The sequence below is a fragment of the Salvelinus namaycush genome, chromosome 8, assembly GCF_016432855.1.
Source record: "Salvelinus namaycush isolate Seneca chromosome 8, SaNama_1.0, whole genome shotgun sequence".
NCBI lineage: Eukaryota > Metazoa > Chordata > Actinopteri > Salmoniformes > Salmonidae > Salvelinus > Salvelinus namaycush.
Window position 1 is genome coordinate 51104834 of NC_052314.1, and position 14105 is coordinate 51118938.

The 14105-nt window shown below is 42.5% G+C and overlaps 1 protein-coding gene across 1 annotated transcript in view; it reads left to right on the forward strand.

Annotated features, from left to right (window-relative positions):
• The first annotated feature begins 300 nt into the window (after window positions 1–300).
• LOC120052785 (RING finger protein 24-like) overlaps window positions 301–14105 on the forward strand; it is a 56188-nt gene continuing 42383 nt past the window's right edge. The window contains exon 1 of the mRNA XM_038999905.1: window positions 301–753. The gene's annotated coding sequence lies outside the window, so the exon portion shown is untranslated. The remainder of the gene's footprint in view (window positions 754–14105) is intronic.

The window sequence follows — 14105 nt, forward strand, 5'->3', positions numbered from 1 at the left end:
TAGCCAAGTATGTTGCGTCAACTTCTATAGGCATATAAATGTAAATAACAAACATCCTATGATCGATGATCTATAATAAAATAGTCTGCATGTGATTACATGCATGCAATAATACCATTATTTTTATCACCATCATCATGTCAAAAATGTTCAATCCCGATGCCAGCCAGGCAGATGTGGAGTTCTCCCATATCTGATGACAGCTAGGAATACACACAGCAAACTACGTGAGCAATGCATCAATTCTTCTGCCTCCCTCCTTCCTTCCAGAACACAGCCATCCCCGCGTATACACTATACACGACTCTGTCTCCGTTAAACGGGCTAGGAGGAGGGACTACGAGCACTACGTGCTTGGAGAACCGTTCAAAATTGACCACGAAAATATTGTACACCTGGAAATCAATTTAGATAGTCGTCTGAGGAGCAGTAGCTGCCTTTTTAATCGGTTTCATTTATCGTTATGTCCGCTTCTCAGTTTTTTGTCTGTTACAGTGTTGATAAATATTGCTACATCGCTAGCCAGCAAGCCAATATCGAGCAAACCATAGTCAACCACCAACATCGCGAGTTGAATGAAGACGCTTTGCATGGGCTGTAGCCTATCCCGTGTAGATAAGACAGCTGTGTAGCTAACGTTACTGTAACTAGTTATCTGACGTGCAGAGTATTTGTTTGTTTTATTGGCCTGATATTTCTCTCATTGGTATTGGTGAAGAAGAGACGAGCAGATATCGAGGACGGTATTGATTGGTAAGTGTCCTAATATTTGTGTTGCTTTTCAGCACCAAACGTGTCTGTATACAGGTTTGTATGTTAATAGGCGTGGTTGCAGTTGGGATATCGTTGTGAAAATCGAGCTAGTTTACTTGTTTATGTGATGTATACATTATAGGGATTCAACCTAAACCATTGTTTCATCGATTTTTGCAAATACGCCCCCCTCCGCGCTATCCTTTTTCAGCTGACGATGGACAAGCAAAATGCATTTAGGCCCATTATCATCAGCTGTGCTTTAGCCTACCTCTCGTTGGCTAATATTGGATCATGTTTTCATAATAACATAGTAAAACGATTGTCAATATTGTATGAGTCGATACAATCGACGTAGTTGATCAGCAAGTGTAATACTCGTTAGGCCTAGCTCGTGCTGTGGAAATCAGTTGCTCGTGATAAATTGCTTGTTCAATCATTTGCATATCAGACTGATTTGCGAATTGTGCATTTTCTTTGTAGTGTCACTTTTAAAACGCATTGGCTCTTGGTTCAGCAAAACCTGAAAGTGAAGTTACTATGTTTGCACACACGATAGAATGTTCTAGACTTGCTCCTATTCGAAGTGCTGTTGGCTGGCTTTGTGCTTTGGCCATGCATGTGCTTAGTAAAGTGCTAACGTTATATAAACAAACTAGTACCGTCAGACAGCACTATAACCGATAGCGAAATCATTTTCATCCCTCTTGACGTAGGCTAAGTAGTTGCACATAATTGCGTATCATTACAGGGTTGGTGTCATCAGTGGATGGGAAGAAAGGGTTTAGATAATGCATTAACCCTTACCTGCCCAGCACAGACTGCTGTTAAGTTTGAGGCTCGCCATTAGCTACTGCACATGCAGCATCCGCTCTCTTCCTCGGGTCCACATAAAACTGTTATGGCTATATGAAGCTATAAACCTGCTATAGACCTCACTGGCTTCTGACTCAAGATGCTCTGCGTATGTCATGCCATATGCACACAGATAGTTGAATAGCTGAAGCCATAAAGCCTTAACTCTGTATTCTCTGTGATGCAGTCCCTCGCAGCAATTTCCATACCTTATTCTTAGGCATACAGTTCCACTGTAAACCAAGTCTACCAAGAGTTTCGCAGTGCGCCCCCCCCCCCCCCCCCCCCCCTTATTGGAAAGGCTATTAAGAAGTAATCAGGGACTTGTTATTGTGCACAATGTCCAAAGATGTCCGTTAGCCTTTTCGACGTCTTAGCTGCTGAGGGATGAAGGAACAATGGAAAGAACACCCACCCCTGGAGAGTCAAGAGTGGAGGGTCAACTGCATAATTTCTCTCGAGGAGCCCTCCACTTCAAATGTTACATCAACGGTGCCATGTTCATTAGGGCACAGAATGGAAAAAGGTTTGACAACATTTTGCAACGGGAAATTAATTTGCCTTTCTCATTGGACAACTCCTGTTTCATGCCGTTTCCTTCTGTTTGCGCCTAATGAACATGACCAAGGACTCTAAAGCCATAGGAAGGTGACGCCACCCAAATGCATACCCCATTGACCAAACCTGTCAATCAATGGAGTGGTACAGTAGATGACAGGCCTCATGCTGATAGGAGCAGGAGTGCAAGTAAGGTGGTCCGGTAAATAAATAGTGGGGGTACGCCGTACCGGTAAAACGTGAGCCTATCAAAATTAATACAACATGCCTAAAGAACTGTAGGCTGTTCAAATCAAAGTTTATTTGTCACGTACGCCGAATACAACAGGTGTAGACCTTACAGTGAAATGCTTACTTACAGGCTCTACTTACAGTAGAGTTTATGACTGTCTCTTTCCATTCATTAAATAGCGGGTGCATAGTGAACTGTTGGTGTTTGGATGCTGAAATTATTTTGTGAGTGAACGAATGATTGATTGTTTGACAATCAGATGAAAGCATCATGACTGGTTGTGTTTATGCCACATTAGAAGGCAAAGTCCATAAGGCTAGGGAAAGCTATGTCTTCCCTAAAGTAAATGTAATTAAATTGCCAAAATGATATAGTGTAATTACCTTACTCCTGTCTAGTGGTGGAAAAAGTACTCAATTGTCATACTTGAGTAAAAGTAAAGATACCTTAATAGAAAATGACTCAAGTGAAAGTCACCCGGTAAAATACTACTTGAATAAAAGTCTAAAACTATTTGGTTTTAAATATACTTAAGTATCAAAAGTAAAAGGATAATAATTTCAAATTCCTTATATTAAGCAAACCAGATAGCACCATTTTCTTACTGCGCCAGTCTGGAGGCCCGTTATAAAATTGTTTTTTGAATGACGCCACTTGTGTGCACTACCGGTAATACCGCATACCCCAGTGTTGTACAGAAACGGTAGGACTAGGGCTGTCCCCAACAAGAACAAAATCTTGGTCGACCGGGAGTCGTCCTATTCTTTCGACCGATCGATTGGTCAAAATGCTTAAACTTGTTTTTCCCATATATAGACAGACACACCCTATGTTTTTGAATAAAATCAACTACATATGCACTGAGCTTGTTTTGATACTTTAAGCACGCTGTTTGATTTAAATAATTAAGACACACATGACTCAAAGAGCCCGACGGTCACACACTGTGTTAACAAAAATGACAGAGTACCTGTGTGAGTGGCGCACGTTTTCTCGCTCTTCTCCCTACTGCAGCGAAAAGGCACCGCAGCACAGCAAGTGTTTATTTACATTTAAGTCATTTAGCAGACGCTCTTATCCAGAGCGACTTACAAGTACATACATTCATACTTTTTTGTTTTGTTTTTTGTACTGGCCCCCCGTGGGAAACGAACCCACAACCCTGGCGTTGCAAGCGCCATGCTCTACCAACTGAGCCACACGGGGCCCAGTTGGGGTTTATTGGGGTTGGGGTTTATTGCGCTGTCCGCGTTGAAGCTGCAACATCATGTCAGCCGTTTAGTTTCTGATTGAAAAGTTCTGTTAACGAAGTCCCTCATTTCTTTACTTAAAACATCCCCTATTCCCTCAGCCCTTGCTCTCTCTACGTGAAACATGTAAGCATCGCAGGCTTGTAACCAATAGGCCTGACCTATTGCCTGTCATAATCACATCAATAAATTGGTTATAACAAACTCCGAACACAAATAAGGTTGACAGCAAAATGGATGTGGAAGACGTGAAAAATAACCCTGAGTCTGTTCTAACGGGGGGAAAATATATAAAGGATTTTATTACAGCAAACTAAGAACAGATGCATGCGTTTGTGAATTGCGGTTTATTTATTGTTTAGGCTAATTATTCAAAGCACCCTTTTGTTATTTAATTTAAAAACTAAAATGCTTGATTGCATTTCAAATCATGAATGTTTCGTATTCTGTGTGACGGCATGAACGAATGAATGAATGAATGATTGATACTGTAGCCTATATATTGAAATACAAGCCTAAGTAATTTACGGTATTAAGACTAAACAGGATGCCTTAGGCCTACAGCTCAATGGTGGTTATACAAGCCTACTATACAAAGCCTACTAATGATGACAACATGACTTATTATAATAATAATGATAATAATAACAATAAGAAGGAGCTCAAGAAAAAGGGGGGTATAGGAACAAGAGCTGTGTTCATATTATGTGTGACAAACAGGTGCTGTTATATTACAATATGATTTTTCTACCTGTTTGGAATAGTGTAAACAACACTAAATAAGTTAGAAGTAATACCAGTCTTCTAACAAAAAAAAATAGCATAGCAAATATTAAAAACAGTGAAATTGCTTTGCCCAACATTTTGCTGTTGCATGAGGCTTGGTGCTCACGGAATCAGTAGGCTATTAAACAAACACTCAAACAGGAAACAGAAGCAAGAGCTTTCTTATTTCTGTAGATATATATGGATGATTTATAAGCCAGGCACATTTAACAGGTAGGCTATTGATTATATACCTAATTAAATTGGGGTTTCTTCCCTCCTCAATTTTCTTAGACAGGCTAAGGCAAGGGCTGTCTCTGCTGCTGCTGCCGCGTTGTTCTCAATCCCAATATGCTGGTTAATTTTGCCATTATGCACATGGCAACATAGGGAAAGGCGCCAATTCCACGGTGCACTTAAGATTATGTTTCAGAACCGAGGACAGCGACCGTATCCAACGCGGGAGAAATAATATTAGATGTATTAGTGTTGCACCATTATTTTTTTGAGTCAGACAAGAGACTTATCAGAGTTGGTGCAGTATGCTGACAATTTATTAGGTACACCCATCTAGTACCGGATCGGACCCCCCTTTGCCTTCAGAACAGCCTGAGTTCTTCGGGCCATTCTACGAAGTGTCGGAAACGTTCCACAGGGATGTTGGTCCATGCTGACCCGATGGCAGATTGGACGACGGGAAATCCATGCTGCCAACAGCCATCTCATCCCAATGACGCTTTATTGGGTTGAGGTCTGGGGACTCCGCAGGCCACTCAAGTAAACTGAACTCGCTGTCGTGTTCCAGGCAATGTCTTTCCACTCTTCAATTGACCAGTGATCACAGGACTACCGCTGACTGGATGTTTTTGTTTGTCACAGCATTCTCGGTAAATAGTAGACTGTCGTGCGTGAAAAGCCCAGGAGGGCGGCCGTTTGTGACAGACTGGATCCAGTGTCCCTGGCGCTGACTATCATACCACGTTCAAAGTCGCTTAGGTCACTCGTTTTGCCCATTCTAACGTTCAGTCGAACAGTAACTGGATGCCTGTCTGCCTGCTTTATATAGCAAGCCACGGCCACGTGACTCACTGTCTGTAGGGGTGATCCATTTTCGTGAACGGGGTGGTGTGCCTAATAAACTGGCCTATATTCAGCCAATAAAAAGCAAGTGCCATTTTTAAGATACCTTTTTTGAAACCGTAATATTTTATCGTGGAACCCAATCTTCAAAGGCAGTAACCTCAGCAGTGGTGCTTGCATAGAAGCCTATGGCTGTGCAATGGCATAGCCTTGTTTTATTTATTTAGTGAGCCCTTATCACAGTCAAGACTCACCCAAACCATGATGTAATAAAATGGAACATTTGCCGGTGCGAAGTGATGTGCATCTCGTGTCAGTTATTCACAGTGATAATTTGAAACGGGGCTTAATTTGGCGAGGTAGAGAGAATATATATTTTTAAAGAGTTACAAACCAAAATCTGTCTTATTTTCGATGTACAGACAGACGTTGAGTTTATTCTGCCTGTTCTTTGGAATTTTCAAAATGGATGAACAATTCCACATTGAACACTGCATTGCATGGAGATGAATTACCGCAGCAACGTCTGTTTGTTGATGAGGCCTATATTTAAGGATTCTGATGAAAAATACGCTCTTTGACATTATCAAACTAATGTTTTTGTGTATTTACAGTGTGGAACCTGTCTATGTTTACGGGGGATATAGCCTAGGTTAACCATTTGAAAATGTCACTAGCAGTTTGCAAAGTAGCCTAAGCAGAAAATAGACTGGACGCAATTATTCCAAAACTGCAGCTCGTTGTTGGAACACATTTTTTCCTTCTTCAATCAACCAGTCCATTTTGAATTTGTGGTAAAACTGTCGTGATTTGGCAAGGAATGTAGGTTTTGTATCCCATCAGTTAGATACGTTTTCATAGGCATTTCTGTAAGCCTAACGGGAGCTTGTGTGTGTGCACTCAGCACCCATGTGTGGAGGAAGGAGTCGGAACGCATTTGAGTGAATGAGACACAAGGGGAAAGGGAATTTAGGGAGAAGAACTGTGTGATGCTTGGTTTGGTTTATTTTTTTTGTTGTGCCCCGCAAATGTACAACTGGAACACTAGAGTCAAAGCAAGTTAACATTGTCTTTTCGCTTGCCTGTTCGGGCAGCCGTGTAGCACATTCCACTTAATAGTTTTACAGTATAACTTAAAAAAATCTCTGGTTAAAGATCGAGCTTGACGTTACTCATTCTCATCCCTAATCTTGACTGTACCCAATTCAACGGCGTGTAGAAACAACAGACACAACATCCTTTACTTCAGTTGGGTAACTCCATTCTCCAGTCGTAAACAAGGAAGTTGGGCACCGGCTTAGTAACAGTGTTACCATTTAGCATCCTATCTGTCATCGTACACATGATGCACCGCTGTCATCACACAGATTTACGATTCCCTTTTTTGATGCAACCGAGCTTACTTAACGGTTAAGCAGCCACAGATGTGAGGCAGTCATCTCATAGGCCTTTTATAGCAGTCGGACACACGCACATCCCCTGGCTTGGCTTAGTGCTGGGTAGTATTGACCAATGAACTTGCAATAGTATTATGCCATGTGCCTCAGGATGTGACTTCTGTTCTGAGACGGTCTCTTGTCATAGGTCTGTCTTGTCAGGGCAGCAGGTAGCCTAGCGGTTAAGAGCGTTGGGCCAGTAACCGAAAGCCGACTAGGTGAAAAATCTGATGTGCCCCTGAGCCAGGCACTTAACCCTAAATTACTAAAATGTCAAATGTATTTCAGGAAGTACGAGCTTAAACTTATTTGACATGTTGGAATGTCGTCTATGAGATGGAATTGTAGCGAGGAGGGCCCTTGGTGGGCAAGCAGAAACACAATTAGGGCCTAGGCTATAGGCCTGCATCAAAACACTAATTTCCTCAGTGTTGACTTGTAGCCTAATCCTGATTAAGCCTAATTGATGGTTTGAAAATGTGAATATTTAATACATTTCCATTTTAGCTTTCTTAGGGCTCGTTTTCGTTGTCATTTGTGCCAGGCAGTGGCTTGCTATGTAAGCCAACATCCGGACGATGCTCAAGGACAAGGTGGTCAGGCCTTTGAGAGTGCTGCTGAGTCAGGACTTTGCTTCATTTGACCTTGATTAATGTGTCATGTCCTATTCAGTTCCGTCTGTCCACCACGGGTAATCAATTAGGCATCTTTAGCCCACGGGTTCGGTGGTGTGTGTGCGCGCACAATAGTGCACATGTGCAACTATTCTTAGGTGTAGAGATGTTGATATTGATGCCATGTTTATATCCATTCTTGTCTCGCTCTTTGTATTTGTATAGTAGGCGCTTGACTCTTCCGATCACATTAATGCTATACTATATGCAGAAGTTCAGCCAACAAAAGCAGTCATATTGAGTCTTTGCGTCGTGTTGGATTTGTGTTTGGCTTTGCCAAGTTGTTGTCGGGCCCTGGTCTGCCCATTCACTCGTCACATGACCACAGGTTTTATTTAGCGACACTGGGCAAGGCTCTTGTTTCTATCATCTCATTGAAATTAAACGCAAGTAGACCATTTGCAAAACATCTACCATACTGTGTTGTGTTTACTGAATCTGACCCACATGATTTGGTCAATTTATATCCCCAAACGAAAGCCTATGTCTAAGAACTAGCATAGTAGGCAAATTGACATGAAAAGTATCCCAAGTTCAGGTTAAAAGTTAGAACGTGTTCAACTATAGCCGAAAAGCCTGGGTGACCGTTTAAACTCCATTTAGAAACATAGGACAGTTTGATCCCCTGGCTTTGAACGAGTCATCCACTAGTCAGTCAATTATTATGTGTGTGTATGCAGGTGGGCAGATGCCCAAACAGGACGTGTAAACCATGTGAATGGGGGTAAGGTGCGAAACCAGGGGCCTCCACCCAAAAAGTAGGGCTGTTTAAAAATGGCCCATGTTTATGAGATGACACAGAGAGAGATGGGTAAGAAGAGAGTAATTCCTTCCTGAAAATGTAGGACCTAGTGCTGGATGGGAGGTGGGAGGAGGAAGAGGGGAGGGCTACATGCGACAGCTGCACGTGTCAGTTCCCAGCCTGGTTGTACCAGCTTGTGTTACTGTCTGAGCCCACCGAAGAAGAACGAGCAAAGCGAAAAGGAAGAGGGGGAGAAGTGTTTGACTGCTGGCCACAGGGAGTGTGAGAAATAAATGCAGAAAGGTATGAAAAACGGCTTATTTTCATCTTTGAAGTAGACAAATATCTCTATCTCTTGTCATTATTGGTTTCTCACAAAACTACAGATATAGAAAGCCTGTTGTGGCTAATAATTGGCATAATGCTACGACCAATGTCAGTCACGAAGGTGGGTTCTAAGCCTTTTTTTGCATCTCGCCTGCCTCTAATAAAGTCACTACCAATGTTGGTCATGCAGCCAGGTCAGTGTCCCACATCAAGACATGCAGCCAGTGTCCCGCCTCAAGATGGGCCTCAGTCTCTTGCCCATCTGCCTCTAAAGCCATTGAATCCAAGTCGGTGTCAGTGAGGCTGATCCCACAGCACAGCCCTAGATCAGCCCTCAGGGTAAACGGGATTAATTAGCCGCAGGAGCAACACCGTTGCCCTGGGTCAGGGGTTAGAAGATTGATCCTGCTGCCCGGCTCACACGCAGGGAACTTAGACTGTCTGCCATGCAGTTCTGGTCCCGTATTCATAAAGCATCTCAGTAGGAGTGCTGATCTAGGATTAATTTAGCCATTCTAATGAATAGGACCTGGTCCTGGGCCCTCGTGATAGTTTCATATTGGGATATTATCTTTGATGTATCATTTAATTCAATAGTGCAACATGTTTGCGTTAGTTGGCTGTACCTGCACCAGAACGCAGTATTTTTCCTCAATAACTTTATCTCAATCTTTTTTTTAAAGGGAGCCAATTTGTTTTCAGCACTTATTTCCATGACTACTCAAAGCTTGTTTTCTCATGGCTCTCTCTTGTCCCTCTGCGGCAGACATATGGTGAGCAAAATGTTTGGAACATCGAATCGCAATAAGAACACAGTATTGAATCGCAATGCATATCGTATCAGCACCAACGTATCATGATAATATCGTATGTTTAGGTCCCTGGCAATTCCCAGCCCTAAAGGGTCCTGATCCTAGATCAGCACTCCTAATTTGAGACGCTCAAGAAGGCCCCTGAAGAACGCAGTACAGTGGTCTATGGTTTCAACAGCCTCTGTTCTGTTGTTGTAAGGTTTCTTCTAAAAGTCACTCTAGCAATGTTTTCCCAAAACCAACTGACCTTTGCTATCTCTAAGAAGTCACCGGTCTGTTTGTGACCTACTTGGAATATTCCCTGGTTTAATTCTGGGAATTGAGGCATCTGCCCTCAGTATCCTGACATCTGTTACCAAATGAGACAGACAAAATGTCTGTGTTCCATTGATCTATTAAAGATGGGCTATAGAACAGTAGCATAATCATAGGCTTATGTTATTGTGAATGCTGGCTTTGGATACAGTGCAATTAAAAACACAATCCTTAGATAGCTTTTCAGAATTCACAGATAAATTGGTCCACATGGAAAACTAAAGGCATATAAACCGTAAAGGACTTGGTAATGGGAAATAAAGTTATTTACATGACAGAATTAAAAAGCAATTTTGGACTGACCAATGTTGATATTTTCAAATACATGCAATTTGAAAGTTTAATATCAAGAAATGTAGATTTGAAATCGTTTGGACATCAGCGCAATCTTGAGGGAATCCTTTCTGTGTCACGCCCTGATCTGTTTCACCTGTCTTTGTGATTGTCTCCACCCACCTCCAGGTGTCTCCTGTTTTCCCCATTAGTCCCCGGTGTATTTATCCCTGTGTTTCCTGTCTCTCTCTGCCAGTTTGTCTTGTTTTGCCAAGTCAACCAGCGTTTCTCCTAGCTCCTATTTTTCTCAGTCTGTTTTTTCCTAGCCCTCCTGGCTTTGACCCTTGCCTACCCCCTGGTACTATTTGGACTGACCTGGTTTATGAACTCTCGCCTGTCCCCGACCTGCCTTTTGCCTACCCCGTTTTGTATAATACATTATCGGAGCTCAACCATCTGCCTCCTGTGTCTGCATTTGGGTCTCGCCTTGTGCCCTTATAATCTGAGTCAGAAAATGATATTCATATGATAGGTAAGATATATAAAACCTTGCAGAGAGCCTATCCAACTGACAATCTCTTTGAAAAATATATAAACTACTGGAACAAGACTTCAAATAACTGATATTGGCACAAGATGGAGGGAAAGTTGGAACATAACTAACGAAATGAGTTAGCGAAAATGCTTAATCCAGTATAAACTAATGTTTAGAATTTATTACTAGACAATTCACAAATTCTACAGCACAAAAGCATGCCATGTCGTTATAGTTAGAAAGTTGGCGGTCAGAAGTATGTACATTTGGGCCTACTTTTAATCTGTCTGTCTGCATATTTCAAGCCATGGTATATGAGGGAGCAGTGAGATACCCGATGGGTTGGACGATACTTTTCTTGTCAATCATCTTGGAAAGCGGGCATGGCAATGGGCACAGTCGGCACGGCTGAATTTTCAATGCCCCGCATCTTGACGGTGTAGAGACATTTTTTTCCCCCGCCCATTTCCTGTAATTCTAATACTTTCTCCATGGAGCTGAGCTTTTTGCAGTTTTAAAGCAAATTTTCAGTAATTCTGCACATTTTGACTTGACAGAAAATGTTGCCGTTTTTAAAGCAAATTTCCTGCAATTCTATGCATTTGGCCTTGGCTAATGGTGTGCTATTTTGCTCAAACATAATAACAAAACCAATACTGCTAAATTCATTGTTTTTGTCTTTTTCAATTCTCCCTGACTGTCTAGTTTTTATTTTGGTGATTTTTAGTTCTCAAAGATTATATTATAAAAAATATGTATAGATCATCATTGTTTCTACATACTTTATCTGGTTTTAGTCGTTTAAGTTTACACCGTTTTTTTAATACAGCGCCCTGAAAAAACGCGAATGATTTCAATGGCAGAAACATCCCTGAGGTTGACCTTGTTCGAAGTGCATTCTCTACCCTTCGCCACCACATCTCCATCTCTGGAACTAAAGTTAGTCTGACCTAGTTTATTGCAGAACTTGGCATCAACTGTGCAGAAAAACAAGCATTCTTTTTTTCGCAATACATATTTCAGCGCCTGAGGGAACAGCGCTGTTATGTTTTCTCCCCGAATCGCTATGACACCTATTTAACGCTATAGCAGTGTCGCTCCCCCTCGGTGAACAAAACCAATCACCCATATTGTCCCGCTGGCCAATAGAGAACAAAGTGGAGTTGTTCGAAGGTTTCCCCTTTTAGAAAGAGACTAAATGACAGAAGTATAGGATGTATCCCGTGGTAAGCTTTGTGAGTCTTCTGCATTAGGGCTGACTTGACTGGGTCGGTTTGCAGATTAGCTCACCACTGTTGTCACTGACTAGGAACAATGATATATACTTTTAGCCTAAGCTGTGATGATTCCAATTACTTCTAAAGCCCTGATAATGCTACTACCACCATGTCAGGAATTTGGGCTTCAAGCTCAATTAAACAATGGCTGACTGATTTGTGTGTGTATAGTAGTGGTGAGTCGTGACGGGCAGCGTTTTGAACAGCCCCATGCCTGCCTGCCTGCTGCTGCTTATGGAGCTCTGCCTTCTGCCCGAGGCCTCTGGTTTGGTGTTGCCCTTTGGCATGTTAAGTTTCAAATGTGCAAATCATGGCTGGCTGTAGCTGCCAGTGGAAATTTCCACTTCAGAATCAGATAGTGGACTTTGTTTCGGGTGCTGGGGGCTCGCCACAAGCCCTCTGTAAATTGGCGGGTGGTGTTGCGAAACACTGCAAAGCTATTTTAATACAAAAAAGAGAGAGGGGGGGGTGTCTTACAAAAGCATGTGTTCTGAACCAAAACTATACAACTGGAGTTAGTTAAAAAAGCAGTTCTACAAAGAGGGATTTTGGCTCCTTGATTTCTCAAGGAATCCTCAACAAAGAGGGTTGACAGCCTGATTCAGTGTGAACGTGTTACACTACTGTCTATGATAATTAGTGAACTACTGTAGTGACATTTTGATTGCTGATGTTCCTTCATAATGTATCAACCTACCATGTTTTGTTGGTTAGGCCCACCGAAAGTCTAATTGTTTGGTGAATCTCTTCCTCCAATGAGTGTAATCAAACCACCATGAAGACCGTTTACAATAGGATATGAATACAAATGAAAACATTTTGTGATCTTGTGTTTCCTAATCATGCAGTAGTGACAGTCAGTTTCCCTTCAATCCCGGATAATGCTGTTGCGACGGAGAATTATTCTTCAAAAATGAATCTGTGGGTGGAGGTTCAAAGGTTAAGTTGGTCATGATCAGGACATGTGATTTGTCCTCTAGCAAGACTACTATTGATCAAACACTCTGTAAGAGATCTTCAGGAAAACCCCCAGCTCAATGTGTTTTGTCTGAATGTCAAGGGTGTGTGCTCGGCCCTCTCCTGTACTCCGTGTTCACCCACGACTGTGTGGCCATGCACGCCTCCAACTCAATCATCAAGTTTGCAGACGACACACCAGTAGTGGGTGTCCACATTGAAGGAACAGCAGTGGAGAAGGTGGAACGTTTTAAGTTCCTGGGCGTACATATCACAGACAAACTGAAATGGTCCACCCACACAAACAGTGTGGAGAAGAAGGCGCAACAGCGCCTCCTCAACCTCAGGAGGCTGAAGAAATGTGGCTTGTCACCCAAAACCCTGACAAACTTTTCTTTCTTTTTTTTTTTTACATTCTGGTTATTGACCATGGGGGGGGGTTGGAAAATGGATGCTGTGTCTAGATAAGCCACTGACTGACCCTGCTTTGGACCATTCCTGTTACTTAGTATTAGGCCCTGCCCAATGCAATGGAAAATTACTGGAAAGATGCAAAGAGGGTTCTTCTTTCACTTTCTGACTATCTACTTGGCTGGCTATCTGGTGGGAGGGACTTCCAGGCACCTCTAATTTTAGGTCCAGTGTAAGGCAATGTGCTCTAGTCTGGGGTTCCTTAGTTTGCCGGAACTGCACGGCTCAGAGTGGATATGGTATTACGCCCCCATGCTGGCTTGTAATGTGATTTGAGAAAGCCACAGGTAATGCAAGGGAGAAAAGGAGGGTAATTTTGTTAGAGCCTTTCAAAGGGCATTTTGGGTTGTGGCGTATTCGGACAGATTGAGGTATGAAAGCAGGGATTTTTCAACACTTGTGTCAAATTGAGCCATTCCATTTATTGCTGGGGGGGGGGGGGCAACCAAGAATGCACACTAAAGATAGCTCTTTATGGCCGTATTAATTGAATACCTGCAATGTGGAGATAACCAACAGTTTAAATAGTACAGCTTGCCAGTAAACCACCACTACCCTCCAAAAATAAGGAAATGAACTTGCCCAATAATCCCCGGACTAGTCACTTGGCACCTAACATCCTACCATGTGGCCGGTTACTCTGGTGCAATCCAGGAACTAGCGGGCAGCGCCATGTGACCGACGCATGGAGGCAACGAGGGGAAAACTACTGAGTTCTCACCCTGAGGTCACCCAGTCCTAGCCAGAGTAATCAGATCCCTTATCCCTGGGCAGACTCTAGTCAACGGTTTCT